We start from the raw sequence: 18,743 nt of genomic DNA, 5'->3' as shown, positions 1-18,743 counted from the left end.
ATAAGTACAGAAGATCAACACTGCACCAGGGATTTAGAAAACATACTGGTCTCGAGGAAGCTGGCCTCTAGGTAAGTAACTATCAGAATATGCAAAAGCTGGGGTTTTGCCAGAGAAGAGAAGGGGCCTGAGTGACCCTGAGGGGGTCAGTTTTAAAGGTGCAGGAGGCTGAGGGCTGCTGGTCTAGAGAGGCCAACCCAGCCTCATGCTTCCCATGCAAAACCCTTCCAGAGCTACTGAGGGTCTCCCAGGGCTCCCAGGAAGAGCTTCCATGCTCAGCAGTTGGGCCAGGACAGCTAAGACAGTTGAAGAGCAGTGCAGAGTGTCCCAGAGGTGCCCAGGCCCCAGCCCCCACTGCCCCACTTGGCCCTTCCTTCCAGCCTCTGCAGGGTGCTGAGGAAGGGAAGGGACCTGCTCCCTCCCAGCCCCAGCATGCCCAGCTTCCCACAATGCATCTGCCCTTAAAGGAGTCCCTGATCACCACATGCACACAACATATCTGACACCCTCTCTGAGAGCAAGTGGGGTGACTTTTTATCTAAAAACATGAACTTGGGCAGGAGCAGGAGGATGGTGATGGTGGGGCCCTACAGGTCAGGTTGGTCAGGAGCTTGGTTCCTGGCTCAGGTCTTGGCTCTGCACAGCAGGTACTCAGCACAGGAGATGACAAGTGCTGTGCCCATGAACAATGGAAAAACTGGCTTGGGGACATCTCAGGAATTGACAGGACTACACCAATGTAACCATTAAAGATGCTTAAAGTCAAATTTCCTTTGAAAATAGACCATGGGGTACCCTGTTTTCATGGGGGCTCCTAGGAAGTAGGTTCCTGTGCTCAGCCTCCCAGGAACTCAGAGGAAGGTGTATCTGTGGTCCCATGAGGCTTGATGACAACTAAAGATGGTGGCAGACATGGGCCTCATTCACGTGGAGCTGGTTCTGCAGGATGCAGGAGTCAGGGTTCAGAGGTTCCACTGGGATTTCAAAGGAGGCCCTGAAGGCCAGGCAGGGGGCATCGGGGCTGAATCCCTGCAGCAGCCCCTGAGAAGACCAGGTGTGGAGATGTGAGAATGAAGGTGGCATTGCAGTGGAAGCCCTGAGACTGAAAGATGCCAACAGCATTGGACATCTGCTGAGGGAAACTCTGAATCCAGCAGAGGCAAATGGGAAGGGAGGCCATGTGGGCTGCAGCCAGCATGTCCATATGGGCGGAGCCCTGTGTCAACCCTTTGGACAGAACTTCAATGTGCCACATGCCCAGGTACTGGGTAGGGGCTGCAGGGTGGGTTTGCTCAACTGGATTTTACAGTACAGCTTTGGCAACATCCCTTTCTTGCTGTGCTCATATTCCTCCCCTTTGAAATGGGAATGGTGACATTCAGCCCCTGGATGATGGACATATGTAACTTGCTTTAGACTTTTACAGGGTTCACCACCCTGAGTTTTCCTTGGGTCTCAGAGACTTTAAACTTGGACTTTAAGGTAATGCTGAATTGTGAAGACTGTGGGATTCTCGAAAATGGACTAAATGCACTTTGCATTGTGATATGGACATGAGATTTTTCGAGGTCAGGAGTGGATTGTTAGGATTTGAATGTGAAATGTGTCCCAAAAGCTTCTGTTAACCTGGGCGTCTTCAGGATTAGGAAAGTGTGACATCGTCAGGCCATCTTAGTCTGAATGGACAGTGTCAGGGATAACTGTGAGCAGGTGGAGCATGGCTAGAGGGGGTAGGCCACTGGGGGTATGCCCTGGATGAGTTGACCTTCCTGTGTCCCTTCCTCTTTCTCCCCATCCCTCTCCTGTTGACATGATCTGAGCTGCTTCTCTCTGCCATGTCCCCTCCTGTGATGTTATGCCTCACCTTGGCCTCAGGACTATAGAACCAGTTGACCATGGACTGAACCTCCAAAACCATGAGCCAAAATAAACCTATCCTTCTCTCAGTGTTCATGTCTGGTCTTTGGGTCCCAGAAATGAAGAGCTCACTAAAACATTTGATTTGAGCCAGTTCTTATATGAGTGCATTATCTTTCCTCATATTTGTGAATTTTCCTGTTCACTTTCTATTGTTAACTTGTAACTTCATACCATCATCATCAGAGGAGATAATATGCATGTTCTATGTTCTATGTCTTTATAATGTCATTGAGATTTGTTTTGTAGCCTAACACATGGAGGATCTTAAAAAACATTCCATGTGCACTTGAGTAATCATTCAGCAAGCCATTGTGGGTAGAATCCGCGTACATGTCTGTTAGGTGGGTGGTATTGCTGCAGGTCTCTGTTTCCTGACTTATCCTCTGTCTAGTTGTTGCAGGGACTATGTAAAGTACAATAATTCGGTCCCCTCTGTTACTATATTGTTGTCTATTTGTCCCTCAAATCTGTCCTTGCTTTTAGATGTGTTTTGGAGCCTTGATTTTTGGTGCATGTATGTTTGTAACATTTATCACCTTGGAGAACAAACCCCATTATCACTGTATAATTTTTTTTTCTGTCCAATCAAATTTGAAAAAATTCTATATTTCTGATAATAGCATGACTACTTTTTATGATGTTTTTTTCATTTTTTTAACCAGCAAGCTCTGCTTGTTCTAAGACCTAACATGAGATTACCAAATGAACATGTACATATACAATTTCAATCTATTTTGCCAATCTACACATTTTGATTGGATGTTCACCTATTTACATTCAGCAAAGTTACAGACAGGGAGGAGCTTCCCTTTGCCATTCTTCTGTGCTTTCTCTCTTCCTCCTGCCTTTTTAATCCCTGAATCTCCTCCACTACAACCACCTTTCTCTTTAGTTTATTTTGGAAGAATGATGTTTCAAATCTCTTCCCATTTTTTTCTGTTTATATGATAGCTTTCCCCCCTATTTTTGTTAATATGGGGTAAATTATAACATACTAAATTTCTAACACTAACAAAAGCTGGTGACAATTTGACTTCAATCTCATTCAAATAGGACCCTCCCTTACCCCTCAGCACCCCTGGGTTTTACTAAGGTCATCATTTGCATCTTTTTGTTGTACAGGCATTAGCACAACAGGATGAGTGCTTTAAAGACCTATTTCTTAAAAATACTGTGGAAAATAAAGATTAGATTTATAATGAAAATATGCCTCATCTTTGTTTTGACAGAAGAACTCTGTGTTTTTGCATGGCTCTTAGGGACTCTTAAGCCAGGGTCTCCCTTCTGCTGGTGCCACACCAGGGTTTCTGCAGTTAGTGGGATCTTAACAGGAGGTGACTGAGCTGTGGCCAAGGCACTCAAGGTCCAGAGAAATCAACTGCAGCTTCTTCCTCTCACACCATCTGCTGAGCTGCTGCCCAGACCAGCACCACAGTTGGCAGCTGGGCCACCCAGGCAGGGAGATTTTTGTTCGGGGCTGTACCACTGTGAAACGGTACCATGTAATCTGCATGTAGTAATACACCCCAGCATCCTCAGCCTCCACACTGCTGATTCTCAGTGTGAAATCTGTCCCTGACCCACTGCCACTGAACCTGTCTGGGACCCCAGTGTTTTGGTTGGAAACAAGATATATTAGACTCTGTGGAGCCTGGCCTGGCTTGTGCACAACCCAATGCAAATAGTTGTTTCCATCACTGTGTAGGAGGCTCTGACTGGACCTGCAAGAGATGGAGGCTGACTCTCCAGAAGTGACAGAGAGAGAGGTCTCTGGGTCATCACAATGTCCCCACTGGATCCTGAAATAATGTCAAAAATGAAAGTTTATTTATAATATTATAAAACATTGTAAATTTTTTGTTCCTATCTCAACTAAATTATTTGTGCATTCTTGAGTATATAGTTTGGGTTTCTATCCAGAAATACCCAATGTCATATAAGATAGAGTTTTACATGTACAATGCCTGTCTAGGGGTTGACCAGACCACTCTCCTCTTTCTATGTCCCAGTCTTCATCAGGAGATGACTTGTTTTTCCTCTAGAAATTTCCTCCCTTTCAAGGATCTGAACATCAAATGCCACATCCTATGCGTGAAACCCACACAACTAACATGTACAGAGCTCACATGTAGGAAGCACTGAGATCACCCCCTCCCCCTTCTCCTTCCTCATCCCCTCTGTGCTCACCAGGGATCCAGAGAAGCAGCAGCCCCAGGAGCTGAGCAGGGAGCCTCATTTTGAGAAGCTGAGCTGAGGAGTCCTGGTAAGTCAAGGCCAGGTTAGAGCTGAGCTTTTATGTCAGTCTTGCAGGAAGGTTCTCCCCAGGGAGCAGCATGCAAATGCCCTGGTGGGTGAATCTGGGTGGAAAGAACCAATGGGGGACAGGTATGGACTGACTTTGAATAAATGAAACGTCCTCTGTGACTAGAGGGAAACCAAGGAGATGAAGTCCATGCTGCCTGCAGTTGTGGGCACAGGATCTGATGGTGAAAGTGAAAATCTTTGACAAAGTCTCAGTGAGTTCAGTAGGAAGCACCGATACAGCACCTGACATGAGAAAGTGGACAGTGTATCCAGGGCGATGTCTGGGGAGTGAATGGCCAGGCTGTTTGACTCCCTCTCCCAAAACCTGGAGAAGGAAAACACCCTACACCCACTAGAACTGACAGAGGAAGGTTCCTCCCTGCAAATCCACCTTCTTTAGCTCTTTTAAGACTTCTGTGGTGGCTCATGTTACCATTTTAACAAGTGCTGGAAATGGTGTCTCCCTGGGTCCTTGCAAAAGTCAAAAGAACCTGACAGGGAGAAAGAAATCTTTCTCTCACATTCAAAATCAATAATTAACTCTTAATTTCCAATGGTTCTTTGGAAAAAGATCTTCCGAAAGGACTCTTCTCACTATGTGGAATCATGTCCTCTCAGGGGTCCTGTTCCTTCCTTGCCTTGGGTGAGGAACTGTCTCTTTCTCCTAGCCTTTGTGTGGGGTGGCCAGAGCCATGAGTCCCCAGCTCAGAAGGACACACAGTACCTAAGTGACACAATGCCACAGTCTGGCTGGGCACAATTCACGAGCCACGTGTCAAGCAGAAACAAACTTTATTTTTAAAACACACACCCCGCACCACACGAGCTCTTCAGGAATTCCCTCAGAGCCCAACTGCCACCACTAGCTTCCAGCGAGCCTCTCAACCTCCACTCCTCCCACTCTTGAGGCTGATTGGCTGGGTAGAGGAGCCAATCATCTGAAGTTTACTGGGGCCACTTCGGCTGTGGCTCTCAATATCTCCCCCTCTCTGTTTATTTAAACAACAAGCATGTGGCTTAGGGACCTTGCCTACCTTGGGTTGTCCAATACTACATATGGTCCTTACCTGTCATCGGATGAGCTGACCTCTAGGTGTCAGCCTCCTGTCTTAGGTTGGTACCATTGCAATTGGATCTTACCCATCATTGACTACCAGTCCAGCATATAAGCACACCTGTAGATAGGCTTTTGTACTAGTGGGGGGGGGTGAGGTTCTTTGCCTCACCTCTGTTGGCCCCCAAATTTTAGCTGAACAACCATAACAAGCAGAAGGAAGGAGGATACACCAGCTCCTTTTGGAAAAATTGTACCACCAATAACACCATCAGCAAAAATACCCTGGCACTACCACAAGTCGCTGCACTAACAGATAGTTCACAATGCATACAAGTGATACATAGTCGAGGCAAGTTCTGCAAGCAGTTCAGTGATAGCTATTGCAGAATCTGTAGTTTGGTTTTGTCTTTGTCTTCACTGACACTGGGATGAAGATAGGAATTCTGGAAATAATGGCTAAAGAAAAAATTATGTAATATTCCAGCAGGCACTAAAAGAAAACAATATTCTGAACAATTTACATTATCCTGGACAGAATTATTAAATATACTGAAAAGGAAAGGTGAAAGTAAACAAACAGATCTGTTAACCTCCTTTTTTGTTCACACATTAAAACAATCCTCAACAGCTGTTTACCCAATTTAAATTAAACCATTTAAATCACGTGAATAAGAAAAAAAAACTATTTGGATCCATTTTTTCATGAGCGCTTATCTTATATGATATATGGACATACGCACATACAAACATACAACGCAAAACACAAGTGTGCACACATAATATAATACATACAACACATAACATAATAGTAAAGGCCTTGTAACTTTTTACATGTGAAATCTCCATTGCAATGTTTAAAAACTCCATAGTCAAAAAATAGAACTGATCAGCAAAACATTAACCTAGGTCTGTATAAGCTCAAAAACCAAAATAGATCTTCATGATGTGGGAAAGGGCAATAATAAAATAGATATTGAAAAAAGCATCCTGGTTTCATTAGCCTCCAGGTGTGGAAGAACCACTGTCAGAGATGTAAGGATAGCCAAACTGGAGTTCTGGATATCATCTGTTATGGATTTGAGTCAAATCATCTTTTTTTTTGGTCTGTAGAAATTGCTTTAGTTAGTCTCTCTGGAATCCAAATCAGCTGCTGTTCTCCCTGTGGAAACACACAAACAGACCCCTGACTCCAGACAATCACTGAGTCAGAACCTTAGTTAATCTCTCTGGAATCCAAATCGGCTGCTGTTCTCCCTGAGGAAACACACAAACAGACCTCCAGAAAAAAACTGGGTCAGGACCTTTCCATTGTCCTGTTAGAATATCCTTCCAAAGTCCCTTGGGCTTATGTACATTTTTTGGACACATATGCCTTTCTGCAGCACTAAGCCCTGATGAATTCAAATTTAAAAAGTTTAGAGTAAAAAGGGTTATTTTAAGTTTATCTTTGGGGGATAAATACCCCTTCCCAATTCCCTCTTTTTGCTTTAATAAGTACATTTTAATAGTTTGATGAGCTCTTTCAACTATGCCTTGTCCCTATGGATTGTATGGGATTCCTGTTATATGAGTAATGCAAAATGATGAGCAAAATTGTTTAAAAGAGGTAGAAGAATAGCCAGGACCATTATCTGTTTTTAACTGTTTTGGAACACCTACAGTGGCAAAATTTTGGAAGCAATGAGCTATAATATCTTTAATTTTTTTCTCCAGTATTAAGGGAGCCTATCAAAAATCTGGAAGAAGTATCAACTGTAACATTCAAATATTTTAATTTTCCAAATTCTGGCAAGTATGTGACGTCCATCTGCCAAATATGGTTAGGTATCATTCCTCTAGGATTGACTCCAAGATTAACTTGTGGTAAAAAGGTCACACAATTTTGACATTGTTTTATTATTTGTCTAGCTTGTTCCTTAATTATTTTAAAATGCTTTTGTAAAGTATTAGCATGGAATTTTTAATGAAAATTTGTAGCTTCTTCTAGTGTAGAGAAAATATGTATGCTTCACTGTTTTGAAATCTAAAACATGGTGAATTCACTGCCCTCATGCCTGTTCAAATACAGGGCATGCTAATCTTTGAGGTCCTGTCTCAGGATCCCATGTATCAACTATGGGGGTTGGGGGCCTCCCAGCATATGGAGGTGGAGCTGTTGGTTGGACACTTACACCCTCTGGTGATAGATTGGTGTTGGTAACAGCCTCCTGTTTTAAGTTCTCCCTGGATGGCTTTTCCTCCTTTAAATTTTCTTCCTCTGTCTGACTAGCTCAAGAGACCTTCTCTTTTACTTGATCTAACATGTCTTCTGCCATAGCCTGAACTGAAAGCTTTGGACTAGGCAAACAAAATCGTATCATCATCCACAATGGCAATGTGCCAACTGGCAGAGTTCCTGGGTTTTTCTTTTCCCTCTCCCTTAAATCTTCACCATGATGGTCCCATTGTGATATATTCAACAACTCCTCCTTAAAAAGCCATGGGCTACATTTTTGTATTGTATCGACGTATGCCCTAACTGTTCTTGGTTTTACTGGGGTGCCTCCTTCCTCTAACAATTTACTTAACACTCTTTCGGTTTGTTTTTTTTTTCTAATTTCTGATCCCATATTTCTACTATAAAGATAACAGAAACCAACAAGATAACACCAAACAAAACCGAAACAGAATGAAAGAAAAATGGAACAAAAATTCATTATATCAGCCTTTGTATCCTCCTGAAATGTCCATATGTCCTTTCTCCCTATCTGTTCCTCAGAAGCAAATAGTTTTTCCTCAGATGTGAGAAGTTTTTCTTCCATCTCACCCATCCCCAGGGACAGGCAACTTAAAACAAAAGTGAAACAAAATGAAAGAAGAATCTTAAAATGGCTACCCGTCCTCTCGCCCTGCCCTCAGAGGCGAGCAGTTTACCTTATCACTTACCCTCAGTTGTTCCCTGTGCAGGCCACCAAATGCCACAGTCTGGCTGGGAACAATTCATGAGCCACTTGTCAAGCAGAAATGAACTTTATTTTTAGAACACACTCCACACCACAGGAGCTCTTCAAGAATTCCCTCAGAGCCCAACTGCCACCACCAGCTTCCAGCGAGCCTCTCAACCCCCACTCCTCCAGCTCTTGAGGCCAATTGGCTGGATAGAGGAGCCAATGAGCTGGAAGTTTGCTGGGGCCATGGTGAGCCAATCAGCTGGAAGTTTGCTGGGCAGCTTCGGCTGTGGCTCTCAACACATGAGTGACAAAAATCAGCACCCTTGGCTGTCAGGTCACCTGGAGTTTCATACCTCCTGCAGATTGGTGCCAGTGTCAAATTGCTTTTGTCCTGAACTCAGAATCCTGTAGCTATTGAAAGAATAAGTCACACTGTTCCACAAAATTTGGGGTTATATACACTCAGTTTCAAGAAATCTAATAGCATATAGATTATAGAGCAAGTTTAACCTGGAGCTTGATCTGTATAAGCTCTGGGAAATCTCAATAGGAAATGTTAGACAGGTTGGAGGAGAAAGTGAAGTGACCTTGACCTTCACCCTGTTTCCACTGCAACAATAAGATTGGCTGACAGGGGCTGGGGATGTGGCTCAAGCAGTAGCGCGCTCGCCTGGCATGCGTGCGGCCTGGGTTCGATCCTCAGCACCACATACCAACAAAGATGTTGTGTCCGACGAGAACTAAAAAATAAATATTAAAAAAATTCTCTCTCTCTCTCTCTCTCTCTCTCTCTCTCTCTCACTCACTCTCTCTCCTCTCTCACTCTCTCTTTAAAAAAAAAAAAAGATTGGCTGACAAACATCTGGGGGATATTGTGAATCTAACATGTTACCTTTACCTGGCTGACATTTCATTCTTTCTCATGGTTTGCTCCATTCTTTAAATTTGGTGTTGTTCCATCTGTTATGTGATCTGAGACCATGTCATTCTGGGTCCTCCTTCCAACTATGGGCCTCCTAATCAGCCATGCTGGTGACAGATGGAAAAGAAAGGAGAAGAGAACCAATATCAAGGAGAGTGTGCACAATTATCAATGTCCTGGCTCTTTTTAAAGAACTGTCCTAATGGGTGTCAAATGAGAAAATGACTCCACTTCATGGTTTCATTGTGTTGTCCCCCAAACATGGTGACATCTATCACTCAGTAGCTCACAATGTGACATGATATGGTGTAGGGCTGCTGGAATAGGTGGTTAAGGAAAGGTCACCTTGTAGCATGGGGGACAACTGAAGACCACTGTTGACATGACATGCAGAAGCCCACAGGCAGAAGTAGAGCACAGGAAATGGGCAGACCCTGCGGTCCAGCTTCTACCAGGCAAGCAGGCCCTGGGCCAGCAGAGCCTGGAAGGGACAGGGAAGGGGTCCATCTTCAACTGCAGAGAGAGCTTGGCCTGCTGACCCTGGACTCCAGACTTGAGCATCCAGAGCTGGGAATGAACTCCTCTGTGTCAGGCCAGGTGTGCAGTGCCTATTGAGCAGCCCTAGGAAACTCACATGCCCATTCCCACTGTGGAAACCTGGATTGTGGGAAAACCAGGAGGAGAAAGAAATCTGTAGCAACTGATTAGTAATAAATCAGGTTTAGAAAAAGTTGTCTTCACAAAATATTCTTTAAAATAACAAAGTTTCAGGAAATGCTGCCATTTCTTAAATGAACATAAAATATTTAAAAGCCTCCATTATGATCATTTTTTTATTTCATAAATTGATGACAATATTTTAAAAATTCCTTGTTGATCAGAAAAGTTTTCCTAAATTGGCCATAGAAAGAAAAGAACAGGCAGCATTTCTAAGTCCAAGGCAGACTCAAGGTCCTGTGGTCAGCTCACCATGCTCTGTGTGGACATCAAACCTGAGCAGTGGACACAGCTCATCCCTCTCCCCTGGACACACCTTACCAGGGTTTATCAGAGTGAGTGAGCCTAATTTTCCTGGACCCTGGTGGGGAGGGGCCTGTGGGTCTCTATGGTGACCAGGCTCAACTGAAAGACAAGGGACTTAGGCACATGGGTTCCTTGTGGTTTTGACTCTGATGCCAGAGGCTGTCAGTTGTGTCCATGAAGCTGCAAGTCCATGTGTGACCTCTGGAGCTGGGAGGTTCTGAGGACCCAGCAGCCCAGTGGCACCCACACCCCTGTGTGGCCAGAAGGAGAGACACAGCCCTCTGCTCCTGCCTGGGCCCAAAGGGAGGTCTCTTCAGTGTGAGCTAAGAGTGGGTCCCTGTTGAGACTAGAGACCCATCCTCCAAGAGGGGCTTCTCCAAACCCAGGTATCAGAGTGGATCCTGTGCCCAGAGACCCCTGAGGGCAGCAGGCCACCATCTCTATATCACAACCTGTTACCACTCAGTGGAGGATCAATTCATGGACATGACAGGTACAGGGAGTCAGGGAAAACTGTTCCCAAACACTCTGAGACACTTTCCTTTTATACTCTTAGTTCTCAGGATTCTCAAGATTGATTGCACCAAATTGATATTATGAACATACAGGGAAATTTCCAGAATTTTTAAGTTTTGTACACTTTTATTCAATTATTACTTACTTTAAATTTTTCTTAACTCCTTAGTGACTTGATTACTGTTTATATAAAACTGGGAATATTTAAATAAATATTGTTTTGTTCTATAGGGACACAATATTTTATTTATTTATTTTATGTGATGATAAGGATAGAACCCAGTGCCTCATATGGGCAAGGCAAGCCCTCTACCACTGAGCCACAACCCCAGTCCCTAAAACTGAATTTAATACTATTTTAATTATATAGGTAGGTTAAAATATTATATAATCTATCATTTCCACTATAAGGGACTTGAACTTTTCTGGTGCCAGTGCCTTCTGAACACACACAGCAGTGAAGTACTGGATGTCACAAGCACAGCACATGCTGTGCCCAGTCTCCTGCCCAGTTCTTTCCCACCCCCTCCTTCCCTCCCTGACCCAGCTGTTCTGCCCCCATGCTCTCCCCCTGTGGTTATTTTAATGTGTGCTTTACTGTGATGTGTAATGTGACATTCATTGTGGCACAAGAATGATGCAGGACATCCAAAGCATTCTCATGAAGGAGTGCAGTCGCACACCATGGGCCCAAACCAGCAGGACAGGCAAGTAGTGGATGGAGGTGATGAGAAACGCCTGTCCCCTTGATGCTCTGCTGAAGGGCAATAATGCTAACATGTTTCAAGTTCATTACATCATAATGGAAAGGTAAAATGGGGGTTGCTCAGGTTCCTATTTGGTTTCCAATAAGTGCTCAGGTGCTGAAGGTTTGGTTCCAGTGGGGCCAAATGAGGGATGATTGATCCTTGAAGAGGAGGGGCCTGGTAGGTTGTGGTCAGGTCTGGAGCTGATGCCCTGGAAGGACAGTGCTGCTCTAACACACTGAGGGCATCCTCAGCAGAGTGGGTTGTCATGAGGCCACACCACAGGCCTGGCCCTGCAATGTGCAGATCTATCCACTTTCACACCACTGTGACACAGGCTAGGGGCCTCACCAGAGGACAGTGGGACTGCCCAGCCTTGGACAATCAGCCTTGAACAATGTCAGTTAAACCCAACTCTTTACACAGTATTTGCTTAACTCTGATGTTTTGCTATAGCAACACATAAAGGACCAATATGTGCTTCTTGTTATTATGGTTTTAGGTGGGAATTTCCATAGAGCTGAATTGGAAATTAAGAAAATCTATCTGAAATAATTGTGTCCCAAAGTTAGACTCTCAGATCTCATGGATGTGAACTACTCAACAGTGTAAGATGCTGATTCTCATCCAGCAGGTGGTTCTGGAATTCTGCACTGGGAACAGCTCTTAATGAGGCTGATGATGCTGTTCAGCCTGAATCTTTTGAATAAGATGTGGGTCTCACTGATTTGCTTAATGCCTCACTTTTGCTGAGGATGGCTTTGAACTTGTGGTCCTCCTGTCTCAGCCTCACGAGCTGCTGGGATTACAGGCCACTGTGCCAGACCAAGGAGGCTCATTTTATGAATTTGAGTAGAAGACTCCTCATCAGTCAAGGCCAGGTTTAGCTGAGCTCTTATCTCAGATGCCACAGTGAGCAGGGCACCAAGAGAACATGGGTTCTGTCCTTTGAACAAAGTCACTTAAAATATCTTGTATGTTTGGAGGAAAACCAGTGTGAAAAAGTCCATGCTGCTGCCTGCAGTAGAGGGCGAGATCTGACTGTGGACATTTAAATCTGTGTGGAAGACATGTTGAGATGAGGGGACCCCTAAAAAGATTCAGGGAACTGACACTGTGTTGCAGGAACTCCCTGTTTTTCCATTTCCCTTACCTGACATGTGGGGGACCAGGAGGGTTTCATATTTCAGTGGTTTTCATATTTTAGAAACTTTGAGTCACTTTACCAGCTGAGCATCCCCATCTCCAATTCCAACCACCCTGGAACCATCCAATGTCTCATATTGTGGAGCACTTTGGATTCTGGATGTTAGGAGAGGGGGTGCTCAGCTTGCCCTCAAGTAGAGTGACACAGATTGAAAAGCACAGGGAGTATCTTGAGGAAGGTGTCACTAACTGTGTTGTGTGTGTGTGTGTGTGTGTGAGTGTGTGTGTATGTGAGTGTGTGGGGTGTGTGTCTGTGTGTGTGGGTCTGTGTGAGTATGTGTGTCTGTGAGTGTGTGTGGGCATATGTGTGAGTATCTGTGTGTGAGTGTGTGTGTGTGTCTGTGTTTGTGTGAGTGTGTATGCCTGTCTGTGACAGTATGTGTGAGTGTGTGTGTCTCTATGAATGTGTGAGTGCTTGTGAGTGTGTGTGTGTCTGTTTCTGTCTCTGTGTGTGTGTGGGTGGGTGTGTGTGTCTGTGTCTGTGTGTGTCTGTGTGTGAATATGTGTGTGTCTGTGTGTGAGAGTGTGTGCGACTTTGTGAATGTGAGTGTGTGTGTGCCCCAGCAGTGGTTATCAACACCTAAGGGTCCCACCCCCAGCAGGCCTGCTCTCCCTGGAGCCCACCTGTTCTCACCTGATGGGCAGGGGCTGCTCTTCCACTGCTGGGCTCCCTTAACCCCACCTGTCTGAGATCTATGCAGGAGGATCCAGAGGTGAAGGCCTCAGAGCCCACCCCTGGCTGGGCTCGGCTTGTGGGAGGAGAGCAAGTGGGCAGAGTAGCTTGGAGCTTCACAGACACACCTGCCACACACGTGGCTGTGTCTCCTGGCCTCATCACACACAGGCCCAGGGTGAGGGGGTTAGGGCTTCAAGTAGCCTAACGTGCTCCTCCTGCCTCCTGATCCTAGTCCACGACCATGATCAGACCTTATCTATACAGCCAGGATGGCTTCTGTCATATCCAGGTGACACTATGACATCACAGTGAGGAAAGAAGAGACTGGATCCCGTGATTCTCAGCCTTAGGCTGACCAGGAGGCTGTGGCTGGAGGTCACATTTCCATGTCTATCTGCAGGTCACATTCCCTGAGTTTCAGGAGGCTGCCTGGACCTGTGCTGGTCACCTCCTGCATCACCTGAAGCTTCATGCTGAAACCTGCTCAACTGTTCTACCAGCTGTCACCAGTGGCAATGTCATCAGGAGGACCATTCCTGAAGCTCTTCCAGAATTGACTCAGTTTCCAGTCATTTCTTAAATTGCGTAGATGGGTTCATATTAGCCATTGATCACTAGGATCTATAGTCCTAGCCTCAAAATGGAACCCTTTCTTCAAAATTAGTCCCTTGTCCTAAGGGATCTGATGACCATGTGTTCATCCTATCACTCAGTTTAATGGAAGAGTGACCATGACAAATCTTTAGGTCAAGAACTTTAACCAGAAAACCAAAGTGAGCAGATAGAAGTTTCCAAGCTGCTCCATGGGCACAATAGAGAGGGTGGGGATGACCCCTCGATTCTGAAGTGTGAATATTCTATGTCTAAGAGAAACAAGACAGTGTGACAAAGGACAGTGTGACAGATTCTGATAACACTAAACATTCGGCTATGAAATTAAGATGATGAAAATACACATCTAAAAAATCTACAAATAGAAACTTATAGGAACTGTGTTCAGCATTGAAACCTTGAAAGAAACAAGCCTGCCCTTCTGTAGGGGAAAGGATCAATACTTTCCAAGAGCCAGAAAGTGGAATATTACTCAGCACTAAATCTTTTCTATCAAGCTGGGTGCTATGTTGCTCACCTGTAACCTCAGCAACTGCAAGGCTGAGGCAGGAGGATCACAAGTTTAATACCAGACTCAGCAACTTAGCAAGAAAAAAAGAATAAAATTGAAGCTGTGAAAATTTTGAAAAAGAACAAAGGAAACAACTCTCTATGCTGTAGTGAAAACCCCTGGAGGAGGTTTGTGTGCACAACACTCAGGGTGACAGGCAATTCTGAACATAGTCATGCTATGAGGGCCAGGCAGGTGTCACTCAGCCCAGGTGAAACTACAGGATGGAAAATCATGGAGGTATACAGCAGAGAGTGGGGTGAGGAGCAGCTGGAGCTCAGACAGTGTGAGGGCAGGACCTGCACTGTGCCAGGCCACACTGTTGGGCACACGTCGCTGTCCACTTGTCTAGTTCCATAGAATGCACAAAGTGACCCTGATGTGACCTGTAGACGTGCACAGAGGTTGATGAATTTTAACAATAGCAACAGAGTCTGGGGGTGGTGACAGAGGGGCTGTGGAAGCAAGGGGGACACAGGAGAACCCTGTACTTCACCCAGTTTTTCTGGGAACTTAAACTACACTAAAAACCAAAGTCTTAAAATATTCCCATGTGGAATATGTGGAGAGGCCTGTGTTTGCTCTACGACACCAACTATTGCCATTAGAGTCCCTCGAAGTCTAAATTCTGCCCATATCATTGAGGCTGTTATCATGGTCACTTGCTGGGGCTGAGCTGAAGGAAAGAGTCAGGGTGCAGAGGAGCCCCCTGGATCCTTCCACAACCCTCCCTGTGGCTCTGGGATCCTGGCTGCCTCTGAGGCAACAGGAGGAGCAGCTGGGGCAGCCCAGCCTCACATTTCTGCTCCCTGGGAGGTTTTTGTCATGGGCTGTATCACTGTGGGAGGACAACTGTTACCTTGTTGAGAGTAATAAGTGGCAGCATCTTCAGGCTCCAGGCTGCTGATGGGGAGAGTGAAATCTGTCCCAGATCCACTGCCACTGAACCTTGAGGAGACCCCAGATTTCAAACTGGTTGCATAATAGATGAGGAGCTTAGGAGCTTGGACTGGTTTCTGCTGATACCAGTATAAATAATTGCTAATGCCCTGACTGGCCCTGCAGGTGATGGTAACTCTGTCTCCAGGAGACACAGGCAAGGAGGAGAGAGACTGGGTCATCATGATGTCACATCTAACACCTGCCATTAAAAACATAAAAAGAAATATCCTTGCAAGTAGTGATGTTGCAAGAGGACTTTCCTGAGTAGCCAGGCAGCACTGACCACACTGTGATTAGTAAATCCCCAGTGCTGTCCCTCCTTACCTGGGAGGTAGAGCAGCAGGAGCCCCAGGAGCTGAGCAGGGACCCTCATGGCCATGCTGTGTCCTGACTGGGACTGACTCCTGCACAGGGTGTGAGCAGCCTCTTAAGAAGTCCTCAGGGAAGTGGGCTGTCCTGTGGGCACATGCAAATCAGCAGGGCTGGGCAGGCTGAGCACAGCTGCACGGAGGCTCCTCCTGGTCAAACAACACAGGCTCAGTGTGTCCAGGTGTCCCAGGTCAGACCAGAGCTGCTCAGATTACCTTGGAGTTAACATAGTTCTCTGGGGCCACAGGACACAGTCAGCCCCCTGAGCTGTGAGGGGTGATCTTTAGTCACTTTCTGGTTCAGAACGGGCTGTCCTTGTGCCTTAAGCACAGTTCTGTGTGGGTGACCCTTGGAGGAGGAGGGCACATTACAGAAGCAAGGGAATAGTTTATGCTTTGGAGGTAAAAACAGAAATAAAGACAGAAAGATGTGTAAATTCACTGAGGTGTTTGGGGTTTCTGGACATTGGCACAGCATGGGTAAGAGGCAGGGAGGAGGGACCCACCCATGGACCCAGCCCTCCCTGCCTCAGAGGCCAACACAGTACACTCACACCCATCATGTTGCCCATCTTCTCCAGACCAGCAGGTCTAAGGCCAGGCAGGCTCTTCCTCTTAACTATATCTTAGGAGAAGTAAGAATAATTTTACAAACTAGTGAAAGTACTTTAGAGATTAAAGTTTAAAGAATATTGGTCATGTTTAGCATCTTAGTAAACTCAGTAAAGATCCAGATTCTGTATATAATTCTGCTTTTCCAGTATTACCACATGTGTTTTTAAGTCCTAGTAATAACTCATGACCTCAAGAGGGCTGCAGTGTTTCTAAACATCATGTCCTTCATCAGGTCCTCTTGTAACTTTTCCAGAAATAAAGCAGGACATAGTTCTTCACCCCTGCTCTTCTAAGAGTTATCAAAAAAACCTTCTCAATAACTGTCCACAATCTTTTTTTCTTTTCTTTTCTTTCTATTTTTACTTTTCTCTCTTTCTTTCTTTCTTTTTTTTCCTTTAATTTTCCCCTTTGGTGCTGATGACTGAAACTAAGGCCATGTGCATGCTGCACAGTTCTCTACCTCTGAGTCAGAGGTCTAGGGAGGTGTTTCACCATGCTCAGCTGCCCACACACTCGGAGGCTGCTGCAGATAGGGACATGGTTCCTGGAGTCTTGGCTGCTTATCAAGATGGTGACAGTCCTTGGGGTCAGCATGTCATGCTGCTTCTAAAGGAATGCAGGGTGCTGAAGTTCAGGGTTTGTGGAGGCTTCCACTGATATTTAGAAGGATGTCTGCCCTCCCTGGGGGCTGGTGCTGTGGTGCTGCACCTGCAGAACCTGGTGAGCATCCTGCTCAGGAGAGTGGGTGGCACCTCCAGGACACCCACAGGGCATGTGTAGGTGACATCCATACAATCAACACAAAGTGAAAACACACAGAGTCTGTTCATGGCCTGGGAGGTGAGAGGGGAATCTTATGCCCTTTGTGGAATGGTGGCTTTCCCAGGACCATTCCATGGAGCTGACATCTGAGTGACCTGTCCTACCTTTCAAAAGAAAAAAATCCTGTCACATTCCTGCCTCCTGGTGTCTGACCCTGAATGGGAAAGAGTGTGAATACAGTTCTAGCTCAATACACCTGGACATGACTTTCTTTAATAGACAACCACTGAGGGAGTTGTCTGGTAAAACTTCCAGAATCCATTCAAGGACACTTTGCTATGGTTTTTTCATCAGTGAAAATGCAAGAAAATGCCAGCTTTCCTGGCCAAGGAACTTTAGAAGTCACAAGCTCAGTATTTCACATGCAGAACAAGATACCTGCCTCCAAAGGACCATGTTCCTATGAAGAGACAACATGACCTCCTCCACCTGGGAACCCTGGGCCCTCTATCAGTGGAGAAGCAGGAATGGCAGAGAGAGTCTCCTTGTGCTGCACACAAAGCAAAAAAGCTGTGGTTGCATCCACATCCCAGGGTCAGAATGTGGGAGATCCTCCCTCTTACTCTGGCTTAAATGTGAACAGGACCTGGGAGCAATTTCTGGAACCATTTGACAGTGTCTGTGCTTGGACAGATTTAACCACATACTGTTGAGGTCAAAATGAGGAGGATATAAATGTCTGGGAATCAAACTACACTGGGGGATTCATCTTTAACTGCCTGTGCTTGGGATCTCATGGCTCTTCCAGAGACTCCATCCTCATCTGGTAAATAGGAAAATAACACCAAGTGTCCCCATCCTCTCTAATCACTCACATTTCTTCCAGGGAAGCAAAGAGGGCCCAGGAGACCATGAATCTTTCATACCTAAATGAACCTTGTTTTCCACTCACACAACCTTTCCAGGTGCAGTGGGAAGAGAAAAGTGCAAAGGATCTGACTGGGTGCCTCTGGGGGAAGCTGCTGTACCCCAGGGGGAGGGTGGCAGAGGAGGCTGTAAGGTTTCTGACGGGAATGAAACCACTGTGGTAACCTGCGTGGCCTTTCAGACAGTCACACACTGCAGCCTCCCCAGTCTCCTGGCTGTGATGGGAGGGTGAAGGCTGTTCCTGACCCACTTCCACTGAACTGGACTGGGATGCCATTGGCCCTGCTGGATGCACCCTAGATGAGGCATCTGGGAGCCAGCCCAGGACTCTGCTGGTACCAGAAAAAGGAGCTGCCAACAATCTGACTGGCCCTGCAGGTGAGGGTGGCTCTTTCCCCTGGAGACAAAGCCATGAGCATGTAGTCTGTGTCAGCACAATTTCTCCTGTGGTCCCTAAGATATAAAGAGAACAGAAAGGTCACCTGTGCAGTCCTAGGTCATACCCCAGTCTCCTCAGTAGAGCCAGGATCCTGCAGCCCCCAGAGCTTGAATCACTGGGCTTGCTACACAGAGGTGCCATGGCACAGGACCCAACCACAATGAAAGAGTTTTCACAGGTGTGTGTAGAACCATCACATGATCCCTCAACTGGGAGCCAGAGTAACAG

This window comes from Urocitellus parryii, chromosome 12 (genome assembly GCF_045843805.1).
Source record: "Urocitellus parryii isolate mUroPar1 chromosome 12, mUroPar1.hap1, whole genome shotgun sequence".
NCBI lineage: Eukaryota > Metazoa > Chordata > Mammalia > Rodentia > Sciuridae > Urocitellus > Urocitellus parryii.
The sequence above is the reverse complement of the archived record's forward strand: the minus strand, read 5'-3'. Positions refer to the sequence as shown.